Source organism: Equus caballus, chromosome 7 (assembly GCF_041296265.1).
Source record: "Equus caballus isolate H_3958 breed thoroughbred chromosome 7, TB-T2T, whole genome shotgun sequence".
NCBI classification, from domain to species: domain Eukaryota; kingdom Metazoa; phylum Chordata; class Mammalia; order Perissodactyla; family Equidae; genus Equus; species Equus caballus.
This window is the reverse complement of record NC_091690.1, coordinates 50509335-50525420: the sequence shown is the minus strand read 5'-3', so window position 1 is coordinate 50525420 and position 16086 is coordinate 50509335.

The window sequence follows — 16086 nt, the reverse complement described above, 5'->3', positions numbered from 1 at the left end:
ATGATAGTAGGGGATTTTAACTCCCCACATACATCAGTGGGTAGGTCACCCAGGCAGAAAGTCAACAAGCAAACATTGGCCTTAAATGAAACACATTAACAGACACACTTCCTAGATATATACAGACCGTTCCATCCAAAGGCAGCAGAATACCATCCTCCTCAAAGTGCACGCAGAACATTTGTGTTGGGACACAAAGCAAGTCTCAAATTTAAGAAGACTGAAATCACAGCAAGAATCTGTTCTGACCACAATGGTATGAAACCAGAGGTCAACTACAGGAAGAAAGCTGGAGAAATCACAAATCTGTGGAGAGAAAACAACAGGCTGCTGAACAACTACTGAGTCAGTGTTGTCACAGATGAAATCTTGCCATTTGTGACAACATGGATGGATGTGGAGGGTGTTATGCTAAGTGAAATAAGTCCGAAGGAGAAAGAAAAATGCCGTATGTTTTCCTCATGTGGAGTATAAAGCAAAAACAAACTCAAGCCCTGTCACCCCAGCTGCCACTCCAAGGGCTTTCCTCCTGGAAAGGAGAGGACTTCAAATTGTCAAAGCCTGCCCCCATGGCCTGTTGCTGAAAGTGACCAAGTGCGGGGCGAATTGGCTCAAAAAGTTGGGACACCGTTTCACTCCCTCCACATGGAAATGAGGTGACATCTATGGGGCGGTGACCTGACAATCCTGGGGCACCGGTAACCCTGTCCCAGCTGCTGAGGTGGCTGGAACATAAGTCATCCATGAGATGCCAGGAGACACAATGAAGAAGAACTCTGGCTGCTGTCTCTCCCCTCCCCTGAGCACTCAACTCCTGAAGTGGGATTGTCACTCAGAAACTGGCTTCCCGTTGTCCTCCAGACAACTCCAGGGTCCTGGCACAGAGATTTTTCCTGAATGTGGGGGTGAAGCAAGCCATCAAACACATAGCTCTTCATCCCTTTCCAAAGTATTAAGATGGCTGGCAGGAGATCATGAAAAGTGCAAGTGAAAGGACGCTCTCAAAGAAGTGGAGTTGAGGTAAAAGGCAACTAGGAGTAGATTTGTGTATTTCATAAAGATACAGGTTAGACTGTGGGCTGACTGGTTTTCTGGAAAGAACCAGAGAATTAGACTGCTCGGAATGGGCTTGCAGGGGTCGGAACAAATATGCAACAGTGACTTCAGGAAGTGTTTCTACTAAGGAGCAGACTGTTATTGGACTAACTGGTAGAGCCAATGATGCCCCCAGGACCCTGATGAAAACAGGAGAGCAATCAGGCAGCAGTTAACTGAATGGAACCACCGCGTGTGGCCCCTAAAGGAGGAAGAGAGCCCTGGCAATACCACTGTCCCCCAGGACAGCAGTGGGCGCACCCAGAGCAGGGCCCACCTGAGGAGCTGGGGAAGAGGTTTCACTCTGTATGGCGGCTGGTGAGAAACAACTTTTGTTCTGAGTTGCTGCCTCAGAGTGTTACAGTCTGAGGCCCCTGTTCACACCCAGAATCTGAACAGTTAGAAAAGGACCTGAGTTTAGGATTCTGCCCTAAGTTCCCGCTTTACTTTCCCAGGGCGCCTTTTAAATTAAGCACTTAGAGTTCAGCCCGGGAATAGTTAGTGACCTCAGCCACAACGCACTTCAAGGTACCGGGTGCTTGCTCCCTGCTCTCTGTCTCCTGCTCGCTCCTGACCTGGACAGAGGACGACCCTTCCCCCGGCTCACTGCACCCTCAGCCCCCGCTTCTGTGACCTGTGAGTAATAAATCCTGTGACTCTGTCCCTTTCGGTGGGTGCATTGAAACTGCCCCTTCAATCAAAATGAGCCTGTGGGTTTCACTTCCCCACAGTGGGAGCTCGCATGCTGAGGGAGCTCCCTGCTGACCCTGTGTGGGTGGCCTGTGCCCCGTCATTCACCACGTCATAATCTGCCTATCAATTCAGTACACCAGCTCCAGCTCCTGCACACAATTGGCCATGGGGATGGGGCTTTGGGCTGCTTGTATGCACTCGATGCCTTGGAGCTGTGAAGGACTTACTAACCTCCTCTCCTGGACCGCTCAGTCTCTCTGGGAGGAACTACCGCTTGCTGGGATCTGCGGTGGGGATTTCCACTGCTGCATAAACTGCTGCCGGGTGAAGCCTCGGATTCCCGCCCTACAGTGTCAGTGCTGTAGGTCAGAGCGCCCTGCAGAGACCGGCCTGCAGGCCTCAGTCTGAGGTGGGTGTGTCTCCCACTCCTTTCTGAGAGACCTCCTGGGTGTCAGGGCTGGAGGTGATGGGTTGTAATCACATTAGGAAGCCCTGGCTTTGAGCCCAGGAGAGCTGACTGGGAAGGTAGGGCTCTGCCCCGTTGCCCCAGGCAGGGACCAGGGGCCAGGGCCATCAGGTTCTGGAGCTGAGGAGAGTTCACCTAGATCGGTGCTGGGAGGGGAGGCGGCTGCTGGGTCCACGGTGTCAGTGGTCAGTATCAGGGTGTTGAGCTTGGCCAGCCAGAACTACACCATAACAGAGGGAACTCTCCCAGGGGTATCCTGGTAGGCTTCCCGGGTGTACGCTGCTGGGGCAAGTGCTTCTTATGGTGCTGCATTCCTTCGGCTGTCACAAATCATCCCTGACCCCAGGGGACATCAGGAGGCCTACCCCTAACATGGTGCAGCAGAATGAATTCTCCCCAAAAGCAAAGCCCCTGAGCACATGGTACCAGGTCCTCCCAAGGCCCCAGAGGAGGTTGGAAAACTACCAGATGCTTGTAAGATCCCTGCTCCAATGGCCTGGGCTCCACTGAGTGTGGTGGTGCGTCAAAAGGCCAAATCACCATTGCTCCGTTCTCGGGGCTTGGGAGCTTTCCTGAGTGCATCAGCTAAACTGCACTGGTAGAGGTGGGCTCCAGCCCCCGGGGGATGACGCGGACACACTAGAATGGGAGGCGGAAGCATGTGAGTCGGGAAGAGGCAACATGCTCAGGTCTTCCCCGTCACTATCCAGCAGAAATGAGAGACAGAGACACGTAACTATAATAATTATCCTGAGAGAAGTGCAAGGTTTTTTAGAAAAAATTGTCCAAAGGGAGGGGTAGAGGGGCACTTGTTGGCTCTTACAGGTCTTTGGAGCCAGCTCCGAGCTGTTGCTCACTGAGACTGAGTCATGCCAGCTGGCTGGACTGGTCAAGGATCGCAGAATTCACAATTTGTTAAGAAAAAAAAAAAAACCTCAAGGTATTGAGGACCCGTTTTATTACAGATACCCTAGGGGACACCACGAACTTGTCAGCACAGCGAGGACACTCCCAAAAGACGTGAGCCACCAGGGCAGAAGATGCAGACAAAAGAAAGGAGGAAATGGACTCTGCAGAAGAGACCCCCCAAGCTCTGGAGCCCACAGGGATGAGGGGGAGACACGGTGGCTCTCCTGACTTGGACTTTTATGGCTTGGCGCCAAGCCCAGCCTTCCATCACGGTTGTCACAGCGAAGGCTCACTGTGCATGGAACACCCTGCCTGACACGCACCTCCTGTTACATCAAATTGGATGGTTCAATGGGTGTATCGTTCTGTTGAGAGCCAGGCCCCCACAGAGCCCCTGACCATTTCCACCCCAGAGGAGACACCCTTGAGGCCAGCATCTCAGGAGTACTTCTTAAAGGGGGTCTGCTATTCTTAAGGCCATGCTGTCACAATTCATAGAAATGACAGCTACAGTACAACAGGCAGTAGACTGCATCGATGCTGTAGCTGGACACAGAACAGAGAATTTTCCAGATCTTGTTTGCCAGTAAAGGTGAATGGGCCCCACTGCCCCCTCCCCAGAAACACCACAGAGGGTCCCTGGGGAATATGGGGGCTTCCAGACTCCTTATTGGTACCACAGAGGGGTGGCACCTTGTCCCATCTGTCTCATGAGATGACCACCAGGTCTCCCTGCACTGGCAGCTATGGAGATCATGGGTCCCGAATGACCTAATTTCAGGACAGCCCGGCCACGAGTTAGAAGCATTTGCTCAGGCACTGCGGGCTCTGCAAGATACTGCTGACCCCCAACCCAAGGATAGATGCCGTCAACTCTCAGAATGCCCCAGCCCTGGCAGCAGGATCCGGGATCCGTCCCCTGATCTCTGACAGTGGCAGCAATCGAGGCCCCTGTGCTAGGAACCTGGCCATTCCCCAGAGAGTGTCTCTCACCTGCGGGACAATCACCCGCAGACTTCTTTAATTATCTATTGGGACACACGTAAGAAACAACCTTGTACTGCTCTCATTGACCCTGGAGTGCCAGTTACAGTGCTTCCTGGGAACCCCTCCAAACCTAAGCCAGGGGCGCCCTTTTAATTACCAGGGGTAACAGGTGGGACAGGAGACGGCATTCAACTTCCATTGGATGTTACTGTCCAAACAATCTGCATGAAAAACCTTTGGGGTCGGCCCAGTGGCACAGCGGTTAGGTTCGCACATTCTGCTTCAGTGGCCCAGGGTTCGCGGGTTCAGATCCTGAGTGCAGACATGGCACTGCTTGGCAAGTCATGCAGTGGTTGGCGTCCCACATATATTAAAAAAAAGTGGAGGAAGATGGGCACAGATGTTAGCTCAGGGCTAATCTTCCTAAAAAAGAAAAAAAATCTTTTAGTGGTGGCGACCTCTCTGGCCATACCCTTTCTTGTTATAGTATGGACGCCTCAAGGTGCCACCAAACCATCTGGAACAAACCCACATTCCTGGCCTTCCTGGTGGGAGCTGCCCATTGGGAGCCAGTAAACTACCATTCCTGATTAAGGACAGTAAATACCCCCAGTATCATTTCCAATAGGGGACTGAGGAATTATGGCCCACAATTCAAGATTTATGAAACACTGCGTCTCCTTTCAATTCTCCCATTTGGCTGGGCTAGAAGCCTGCTACTGTGGAGTGGGGCCTCACAGTCCACGATGGAAATTTAAATGCTCAGGTGCCCCGTATTAAGGCTCCCATTCCCTACATTGTCCAATTAGTAGAAGACATCCAAAGGGCTCCAGGGGACTACTGTGCCATGATCAATCTAGCTAATGTGTTCTCTTCAGTATCGATCACCAAGGAGTCCCAGTCAAATTGTTTGCACATTTGAAGGGACCCAACATACCTTTACCCGGCTGCCTATGGGTGATCTTAACAGCCAGGCTATTGCCCACAATCTTTGCTGGCAAAACCTGGATGCCCTTACAGTGTCCCCTCCCACTGTCAGACACTATATTGATGACATTGTAAGTCAGGGCCCTTCAGAGGATGTGGTGCATGAGAGCCTAGCATAGCTGGTGACCCACCTACAATGTAGAGGATGAGCTATGGCCCCACTTAAAATTCAAAGGCAGCCACAACTGTTAAATTTCTGGGACTTCATGGGTCCTCTCAAGGCTGGGAAATTTCACTTGCAAATGAACATCAATTCTCAACTATTCAGCCTCCCATCAAGCTACAAGCCCAACACATCTTAGGTCTCTTCACATTTTGGAGGAACACACACAGCACTTAGCCATCACTCTCAGACTCATTCACACAGTCACACAGTCCCCCACAATTCATCAGGGAGAATCTCAACAGCAAGACTCACAGCTGGTGTAAAGGTCAGTTCATCAAGCTCTCCCCTTGCGGGCTGTTGGCTCCTCCTTCAGATGGAGGCCCTGGCCACCATGGACTATGCGTCCTGGACCCTTGGACTAAACATGCCTCCTCCTGGTTGCCTATGGGCTTCTGGAACAGAGGGCTGCCTCCCCCAGCTGCCTGCTATACCCCTTTGAATATCAAATTCTGGCCACTCCTTGGGCTTTGTTAGAAACAGAGGCCTTCACAGGACAGGGGCCTGGTCTCTGCATGCCCACATTCCTGTCACATCATGGATAAGGGATGCCTCCCAACAGTGGCTCAGCATGGCCACCAATGCCTCTTTGCTAAACTGGAAATGGTACCTTCAGGAATGGGCTACTCCTGACATGGCAGATCTTTCTAAATTACAGGAGGATGTGACTTCCCTGAGCCTCACCCCATGGACCTTGAGGAACTGGTGACAGCACCCCCATTGCCTAAGCCTCTGGTAGCCTGGGTGGACCCTGGGAAGAGCTGATGGAGCTACTAAGAGTCCTTGTACTTCACAGACAGCAATGCCACCACTGGACATGGTGGAGCCTGATGGAGAGCAGAGTGTGCCTTCCTGCCAGTGGTGCCACTCATCAAAGATGGCAAGTCGGTTGGCTCAGCTTGCTGAGCTGGTGGCAGTACAAATGGCTGTGCAGAGTCCCGTTGCCCATGACAAGCCTCTTGTCCACATTTTTACTGACTCATGGGCAGTTGCTAACAGGCTAGTGGTTTGGTTGGGCCAATGGGAGTGGGACAATTTTCACATTCAAGGCCTTGGTATTCGGAGAGCACCAATTTGGAGGGACATTCTCCAGGCACCAGTCATAATTATGGTCACTCACATTTCAGAACATACAAATGCTGTCACATCAGAGTTACTTTTCAGAAACTCTGAAAAGTAGAATTTAGCCTTTGTAAGAGACAAGTCCATTTGTAAAGGAAATCTCCATCTGTAAAGGTGTCTCCCTCTCTGTACCAGGAAGAAAGGGGGATGACCTTCTCTCTAGAAACTCTTCTCAGTGTAGAAGGCAAGGACTGAAATCTGCATAATGACCTTACTCTTGGTTCCTGTGCTTTTCTGGGAACCTCCCATAACTGACTTCCCCCACCCCCAGCATCCTCCTTTGTCTTCAGCTGAGGAGGGTATTGAAGGTGAGAACCTCTGCCATTTTGGTGAGTTACTCAGTTTTTCTGGGTCTCTCCCGTGTATACATGTTATAAAGCTTTCTTTGATTTTCTCCTATTATTCTGTCTCATGTGAACTTAATTCATTGTCCAGGCAGAAGGACCTAGAGTGGGTAGTGGAAATGTCTTCCTCCCCTACATATACATACATTTGTTTAGTTGAAATGAATCTATAAGATAGCAAAGTCGAACTCTAGAAGACTCACTGCCAATATAGCCTTGTCCCCTCCAGTGCTGTTAATCTAGCCACCCCCAATATAGTTCTGATCATTTCTTTTTTTTTTTTTAAAGATTTTATTTTTCCTTTTTCTCCCCAACGCCCCCAGTACATGTTGTGTATTTTTAGTTGTGGGTCCTTCTAGTTGTGGCATGTGGGATGCCGCCTCAGCATGGCTTGATGAGTGGTCCCATGTCTGTGCCCAGGATCGGAACCAGCGAAACCCTGGGCCGCCAAAGCAGAGTGCACGAACTTAAGCACTCGACCACGGGGCCGGCCCTTGGTCATTTCTTGAGACTGCTGTCAGTGTTTCTTTAGATAGGTCAATGGGAATGCATATTTTTGTTAACCACATTTGTCCTTGTAATGAGCAGTCAGACTCTACATTTTGGGTGACTGCTCACAGCTGAAGCCCCACCCACCCTCTTCCACTTGTGCCCTGACCTGGACAAGCTGAGGAGGAAGCCTGGGTGCTCTCTCCTCTAGAGCAGGCAGGAGATTCCGACCACCCCAGCCCCTGCCTGTGTGCAGAGCTCTTGCCCCGGCCCCACCCCCAGGCCCAGTGAACCCCCAGTCCGGGCTCCATTCCTTGCTTTCTGAGCCCTGTCAGAGCTGCTTGAGAAACTGCCCCTGCCCTCCCCTCAGACCTGTATTATGTGAGTCCTGAGCCTTTTCCTATCCTGTCTGTGTGTGTGTGTGCCACCCTGGCATCAGTGTCAACAAAGGAACCACCCCTCTGCAGGTGACCATAAGAGTTGGCACCCTGCGCAGCATGTCCAGACATGACCCCACCCATGGGTCTGTCTTCTGCTCTGACTTGCTTACCGGCTCTGCCGCCTTGTGGTGACAGGCACTGTGGGTGCAGCTTGCTGGGGAGCTCGTGCTGTGAGCTCAGTGGCCCCATGTTGCATTGCTGACCCTATAGTTCTAAGCCATAGTTGTAGGTTCAGCTGCCCAGTGCTGGCAGTTTGAAGAATTTATAGGCAGTTGGGAGCAGGACTGTTACAGGCTCTTAACGTCAGCACTGATATCAGTTCCCCACAATGAACCCAGCGTATATGGGGTGAAAACTAAAACCCCCCACCCCCTTTGCTGCTTCTCTAGCTCCACTCATATGTAAGTACTTGTTTCTTTAAACTTGGACTCTTTGAGCTTTACAGCTAAATGGGAGTTACACATTGTTACAAGCCCGGGTGGCCTGGAGTTGGAGGCACACTAAAGTTTAGCTAATCATGTGTCCTTGAGTTTGCCAGGAAAGCTGCTGTCTCAAGAGTATCAAGGAGCGGAGGCTTCTCAGACCTCAACTCCTCGACTCCCGGCGCTCGAACCCGCCTCAAACAAGAAGAGGCGACAACGGTGAAGGACGCCCACTTGCCATCCTCCTATCTCACCCACCCCCCGTGCCTTGCTGCAAGCAGCCTTTCAAGGCCAAACGCAGGCTGGTGGGAAAGCACCGAGCTGCACAAGCTACATGTTCCCCCCTCCCCTACCCAAAACCCCAAATAAAAATCCCTACCCATTCCCCATCCGGGAGCTAGCAATTTTTGAGGCATGAGCCCTTGCTTTGCTCCCTGTGCCTGGCATAGTAAAAACCTTTCCTCTTCCACTCAAGACTCTGTTCTCATTATTTGCATTGGCATCGGGTTCAGAGACTGAACTTTCGGTTACAGGACTATGGATTGGGGCCTCCTTAAATGAGTCCTGGGTCGTATTTCTGGTGGTTAGAAACACGTGTGTTAGAGTGAAGCTGTGACAGGCTGGGTGGATCCTGACATACTCCAGGGATGGGGGTAGACAGGGACTATACCCTTTGCAAGAGGTGGGTCCATCACATGGTCACTCTTGAAAGAGCTGTCACTTAAAGAAAAAGAGAAGCGAGGGGAAAGGCAGGCAGTAGGTGGCAGGCTGAGTCCACACTCCTGACACCAGAGGGCTCCCCAGGCCGCTTCAGTTCCTCTGCTGCTGCCCCTGCCTCTACTGCCACAACGATCCTGACCTTCAGGGTTGCAGGGGACAACACCCATGGCACCCCTGTGACACAAGGGATTAGTTCAAACCTGACTTAAGCCCAGTTGTTATAGGGGAGGCTCCCAACCCAGGTGGTGCTAGGTGTCATATTACAGTTCCACCTGGGAACCCACTAAATTTAAGGTGCCCCTGATGATCTTAGGGGTGTTAAAGAATATAATATGGAGGACAAATAGGACAAGTATTTCATCTTTAGCCATCAGAACCGTGTTCCTGCCTAAATTCTCCATGGTCATAACACCCATCCTCATATAATATCCCATAGTGAGCTGAGGAGTTCTGAACCAATGATCAGAGCTAAGTGATCAGAGTTAAAATTAAATGAAGTCTCTGCCACTTACAAATTGGCTTGACAAATTGGGACCCAGGGACCTTAGCACCCAAAGAAAGTAGTTAATATGGCCCAATATAAATCACCCAGGGCCTTGAAGGATTGAAAACTTATAGAGGAAGCCTAGTTAGTGAAGGATTGATTATTCCAGGGCTTTTGACAACCCAATTTGTCCTATTAAACCTATTTGTCCTCTAGAGCTCCCAGACTTCATTCCTGTGGCTGCTCAGGGATCCCCATCCTCCCTTGTGTCACTAAACAGTATTTCTTTGTATGCATTCACCACTGTTTGTGTTTTCTGTTCAACTCTTGAAGGACATCTTGCTTAAAATGCTAACTCTTGCCAATTGTGAATAAAGTGCCAACAAACATTCATGTGTAGGTTTTGTGTGTTTTCAACTCATTTGGAAAAATACCAACAACGTGATTGTTGGATCTCACTCTACATAGTAACAGTGCATTTTGATTTGAAAGAACGTTCCTGTCTTTCACTGTAGGTGGACCTAATTCCATTTCCACCAGCAATGAATGAGGCTTACCTGTAGCTTTGCATCTTCACCAGTATTTGGTGTTCTGAGTGTTTTGAGTTTTACTCATTTAACAAGTGTTTGTTGACGCATCATTGTTGCTTTATTTGCAATTTCCTTTTATTATTGAGTTAATAATAGTTTAGATCACTGTGAGATGTCAGTTGTACATTATTTCTTTTTTTTCTTTTTGAAGGAAGATTAGGCCTGAGCTAACATCTGTGCCCATCTTCCTCTACTTTATATGTGGGACTCCTGCCACAGCAGGGCTTGACATGACCGCACCCGGCATCTGAACCGGTGAACCCCGGGCTGCCAAAGTGGAACCTGCGCACTTAACTGCCGTGCCACTGGGCCAGCTCTTGATACACTCCTCTATGATGTCTGCTCGAGGGTTCAGGGACTCCATTTTTCTTTTCTTTCTTCCATTGTGTCTTCCATCTCTAATATTTCTGTTTGATTCTCCTTTATAGTTTTGATTTCTTTTATGAAGTAGCTGCTGAACTCCCTGAGTTGTTTCTCTACATTGTCTTTTACCTCGTTGAGTTTTGTGATGATAGCTATTTTGAATTCACTGTCATTTACACGACATACTTCTGTGTCCTCAGGACTGATTTCTGGGTACTTCTCATTTTTCTCTCTGGTCTGGAAATTTGACCTAGGTTTTGATATTGCTAGAAGGGGTCGCTCTGTTTTTCTGCATCCTGGTATTATTGGGTTGCAGTTACCTCCCAACGGAACTGGGTGGGGGTCAAGAGCCATGTATGCTGAGCCATCAGCCCTCAGCTGAAATCCCAGGGTCTGAAGCAATGCTGGGTAGGTTTGGGGAGAGGTTCTTTCTCCTGCATGCTCTTGTTGTTTTCCCCCTCTGCTCTCACCATCTGCTCCCCTGGGGTGTTGGCTTGATGAGGTCACCTCCTGCAAAAGCTCTTGCTCCAGTAGAGGTCTTCCCTCTAGGCTGCATGGGCCCTCTGGGATGCTTGGTGCTCCCACAAATGAACGTCCTCTCCCCCGTTCCTTCCCTCTCAGAGGCCTCCCTCATTCCCCGATCATGGCCTTTGGGTGGGGTGAAGTTTTCTCTTACCCCATTCCACCTCCTCCGAGGGGGTCTCCAGCCTCTCCACCCTCCGTAGTAGGGCTGCTTGTGTCTCTCTGATGTTGTTTGTGTTGTGTTTGGATGTCCTCTGAGTATGAATGTTTTTTCGTTGTGTATTGGAGGGGGATGATTACCAGGAAAGTTCACTCTGCCTGATGCTGACGTCCTCAGTGGCTCAGGTTTGCAGGTTCAGATCCTGGGTGCAGAGCTACACCACTGTTCAGCCATGCTCTGGCAGTTACTCACATAGAAAATCGAGGATGATTGGAAAAGATGTAAGCTCAGGGCTAATTCTCCTCAAGCAAAAATAGAGGAAGATTGGCAACACTTGTTAGTTCAGGGTGACTCTTGCTCAGAAAAAAGACATTGTAATGTTTTGATGAGACAGAATCGCTGGACTGTGAGATTCAGAACAGGTTCTTAGCATTCATTCCTCCCCTATTGTCAGAGAAATTCTGAAGAATCTGGGAGTTGTCTTATAGCTCTTTCCTCGATCAGACAAGGTTTTGGCCAATTAGATTCCTTGGAGTGATGGCCTAAGTTAACAGAGCACGGAAAGCTTTGGGCATATAGGAAAAAGTTTTACCCTGCTTTCCTGCATGAAGCATGAGACAATTTTTTCCAGTCTTCAAAATGAGAACGTCCTTGGGTTACTAGTGGAAATATACATACATTTTGCGGGTTCCCTAAGACTGGACTCCCTGATGCTTTTAACTCTCAAACTACGCCAAAATGTATCTCCAGCAAATTCATTGTTAACAGGATATGTGTTTCCAGGGGTTGCTGGCTGCAGTTGCTTCTCCTCCAGGTAAGCAGTAATTCTCCATACTTCTCATTTTCTCATATGGGAAGCATTGGTTTGCCGTGTCATCTCAAATCTCGCTTGGATCTAAGAAGAAGTGTTGCTTTTCAGGTGGTTGTTTTTTTCTTTTTTGTGAAGATGAGATCACTCAGAGCTCTTTATACATCAGAACAGAAACCATCCATTCACCTCTGTTGCTGTGTTTCCTCTTGTGAGACTATCCTATTTGCATGTGTGAATTATACAATTAGAGCAATGTGGGTGGTTTCAAAGTTTTCTTTTTTATCTAATGCATCTAAAAAGATTATGTTTTCTCTGGTTTTGGATTTCTTTTTCTCATCTTCTAAAAATTCCATTACCTGAATACCCATTTGTTACCCAAAAGACATTTTCCATTGGTTATCTTCTGTTGTATCACTGGCCTTTTGAAGGTCAGGATTAACACCCTATATAAAATGGGATTAGGTGCCACGACTTTGTTGCCACACGAATCAAGTGAATAAGAATATGTTCATTGCTCACAGGTACTTTCTAAGGCGAGGAGGGCAAGGCTAAGCAGGCTGGAGCGGCTTTGTGAGGGAGAATAGCTTGAACTTTAAGGTGCATTTGTGTAGAGGCTGCAGGTTTCCAAGCTTTGACCCTCCTAAGAGTTCACACAAAAAGAAAAGATACATGTGTCAACCCTCCTGACTTATTTATCCATTGTGGGCCAGACAGGGTGAGCAGATAGCTAAAGCTTATTGAGAGTCAAATATCAAAAGTGAGGTGACGTCAGCATCATGGCAGAGTGAGATCTTCCCATAGTCTGTCCCCCTAAGATACAATGAAAAGGATAGTCGCAAACGAAGAGAAGACATTCACAAGAGACAATAGATGTCTGAGAGATCCAAGGCGCCACATGTCTGAAGGTGAGCGTGCAGACCCCCGCCACCAGCAGGCAGTGGAAGGAGGTAAGCAGATCTCTTCTCCCTGCTGAGTGGCAGCCATTTGGGTGTGGGACTTCATGTGGTGCCTGGCACATGACTTGGAGAAGAATGGGAGAAAGGCAGCCATCCACGGGAATACTCTCACTCTTGGAGTTGCCTCAGCCTGTGGGAATGCTCCACACCAAGGCAGCTAAGCAATTGTGAGGGTGTCCCCACCAAGCCAAACAGCCCAGGCAGGCAGAAAGTGAGTGGAGAGCAGAAGTGTGCAGGACTACATGCAGGAAAGAAAGGACCCCTCTTACCTGGTGCATAGGCTCTCCCAGCCCCTCAGAGCAGGGGATCCCTGACAGAGTGCCTGTGCCTATGTGTGTAAAGCAGCAGCAGCCAGCAGGCAGAGATGGGACCTGGTGGCACAGCTACCAATAATGGGAACAACTGCCAGGGGTCATGGTGGGCTCAGAAAACACAGCTCCCGCCTTCCCCAGGGGTGGCCGGTGGACTCTGCAACCACCTAGTGCCACTATTTGGTGGGAAAAGTCCACCCCATCGAACAGCATAAAGAAGTATATTAACACTCCAGAGCAGAAGGAAAATGACAAGTACCCAGAAATCAATCAAGAAGTCACAGAAATGTAAAATCCAAATGACAGAAAACTCAAAATAGTTATCATAAATAACCTCAGTGAGTTACAAGAAAATTCAGAAAGACAGTTCAATAAAATCTGGAATAAAATTAATGAGCACAGGGAATTTTTCACAAAAGAGCTTGAAAGTACCAAAAAAGTCCAATCAGAAGTGTTAGACATGAAAAGCAATTAATGAGATAAAGAAAAATCTGGAATACTTAATGAACAGAGCTAATATTATGGAGAACAGAATCAATAATTTAGAGGATGCAAATATAGAAATGTTTCTGATGGAGGAGGTGAGAGGACTAAGACTCAAATGACAAAACCCTTGAGAAATACCTCACTCAATCAGGAAATGCAACATAAGGATTGTAGACATTCCAGGGGGAGAAGGGAGCAGTGAGCTTGTTCAAAGAAATAATCCCTGAAAACTTCCCAACCTGGGGAAGGAGCTGAAATTACATGTAAATGAAGCTAATAGAACCGCTAATAACATCATAGTAAAAAGACCTTCTCCAAGGCATATATTTGTACAACTGGCAAAATTGAATGACAAAGAAAAAACAGTAAGGGCAGTAAGGCAGAAGAAAATAACCTAAAAGGAACTTCGATCAGGCTTTCAGCAGATTCCTCAGCAGAAACCGTACAGGCTAGGAGAGAGGAATAATATATTCAAAATTTTGGAAGAGAAAAGTTTTGAGCAAAGAATATTCTATCTGGTGAAACTATCCTTCAGATAAGATAGAGAAATAGAACTTTCCCATATTAAAAGAGAAAAGCTGAGGGGGTTCATTTCCACAAGACCACCCCTACAAGAAGTGATCAAGGAGGCCCTCAGACATGAGAAAAAGGATTTAGAAAGCCTTGAGCAAAGAGATAAATAGACAAAATCAGAAAATTGCAGCTCTCTATCAGAACAGGTTACTAAACACTTAATTATAACATTAAAGATAGACGGAAGGAAAGCATCAAGAATGAGTATAGTTACTTCATTTTAATCACAGACTCACAACACAAAATGGAGTAAGTTTTGACAACAATAATTTGAATTTAAACAAAAATTTAAATAAGGGATGGCACCTGCTTATAGTAAGGAATTCAGAGGCTATGAGAAAATGGACTATGTCATTTATGAAATCTTTTATACAAACCACATGGTAAGCACTAAACAAAAATCAGAACAGACACACAAATGAGAAACAGAAAACTGGGAAAACCATCCTAGAGAATCACCAAACTGAATTGGCAGTCGGAAATACACAGGACAAGAAACACAGAAAGACAGAACAACCATAAAACAGGTGTTAAAATGGCAGTATGAAGCCCTTGTATATCAATAATCCCTCTAAATGTAAATGGATTGAATTCTCCAATGGAAAGACACAGAGTGGCAAGATGGATTGAAAAGCAAGACCCAACAATATGCTGTCTCCAGGAAACATATCTCAGCTCTAAAGACAAACACAGACTCAGAGTGAAGGGATGGAAGATGATACTCCAAGCTCATGGCCCACGAAAGAAAGCAGGTGTCGCAATACTTATATCAGACAAAAGAGACTTCAAGATGAAAAGACAGAGACAACGAGGGGCAGCATACACTGATAAAAGGGACACTCCCCCAAGAGCACATAACGCTTATGAATATATATGCACCTAACGCAGTAGCACCAAAGTACATAGGGCAACCATTAACAGAACTAAAGGGAGAAATTAACAGGTACACAGTCGTAGTAGGGGACCTCAAATCCCCTCTGACATCAATGGATAGATCATCCAGACTGAAAGTCAACAAGCAAATAGTGGAATTAAATGAAAAACTAGACCAGAAGGACTTAATAGATATATATACAGAAGACTCCATTAAAAACCAGATGAGTACACATTCTTCTTAAGTTCACAGGCAACATTCTCAAAGAGAGACCATATGTTGGGAAACAAGGCAGACCTTAATAAATTCAAGAAGATTGAAATCATATCAAGCATCTTTGCAGACCATAATGCTGTGAAATTAGAAGTCAACAACAAGAAAATAGCTGAGAAAGCGACAAATATATGGAGACTAAACAACATGCTACTGAACGCCCAGTGGATCATTGAAGAAATTAAAGGAGAAATCAAAAAGTACCTGGAGACAAATGAAAATGAAAATACATCATACAACTCAAAAACCTCCCTAAAAATAAAAGTCCAGGGGCCAGCCTGGTGGCGCAGCAGTTAGGTGCGTGTGTTCCGCTTTGGCAGCCTGCAGTTCGCTGGTTCGGATCCTAGGTGCCAACATGGCACCACTTAGCAAGCCATGTTGTGGTAGGTGTCCCACATATAAAGTAGAGGAAGATGGGCACGGATGTTAGCTCAAGGCCAGTCTTCCTCAGCAAAAAGAGGAGGATTGGCAGCAGATGTTAGCTCAGAGCTGATCTTCCTCAAATGAAAAAGAAAGAGAAAAAAGAAAAAAACTCCAGGACCAGACGGCTTCTCTGAAGACTTCCACCAAACATTCAAAGAAGAAGAATATCTACTCTTCTCAAACTGTTCCAAAAAATTTAAGAAGATGGAATACTTGCTAACTCATTTTATGAGGCCAACATCACCCTGATCCTAAAGCCAGACAAGGACAAAACAAAGAAGGAAAATTACAATATTGCTGATGAACATACATGCAAAAATGCTCAACAAAATATTGGCCAACTGAGTACAGCAAGACATTAAAAGGATCATACATCATGATCAACTGGAATTTATGCCAGGGATGCAGAGATGGTTCAACAAC